Consider the following 375-nt stretch of genomic DNA (forward strand, 5'->3'; position numbering starts at 1 on the left):
TCAGTTCCCAGCACCCACATGGCGGCTAACAACCATCTGTAACTCCAGTTCCACGGGGATCCCACATCTTCTGGCTTTCATGGGCACCAAGCATGCATTTGGTGCACTTACATGCATACATGTAGCAAAACACTCATACGCATAAAATAAAAACGTATTTTCTTAAAGACTGAGACTCCTGTTTTCAGCACTCAAAGTGCTATACTTGGGAGACTTGAAATGTTTGTCTGATGAGATGCAAGAATATTGTCCTGTATTTTACTGGACATTTTAACTGAGCTCAAAACTGGGACTGAAAGGCTAACTTCAACAGTAACTTGAATGTCATAAAGAATGTGCTTCCACAAATTTAAAACAACTCCCATTTCCAGGTGA

This window comes from Nannospalax galili, unplaced genomic scaffold (assembly GCF_000622305.1).
Source record: "Nannospalax galili isolate Female #2095 unplaced genomic scaffold, S.galili_v1.0 scaffold1086, whole genome shotgun sequence".
NCBI lineage: Eukaryota > Metazoa > Chordata > Mammalia > Rodentia > Spalacidae > Nannospalax > Nannospalax galili.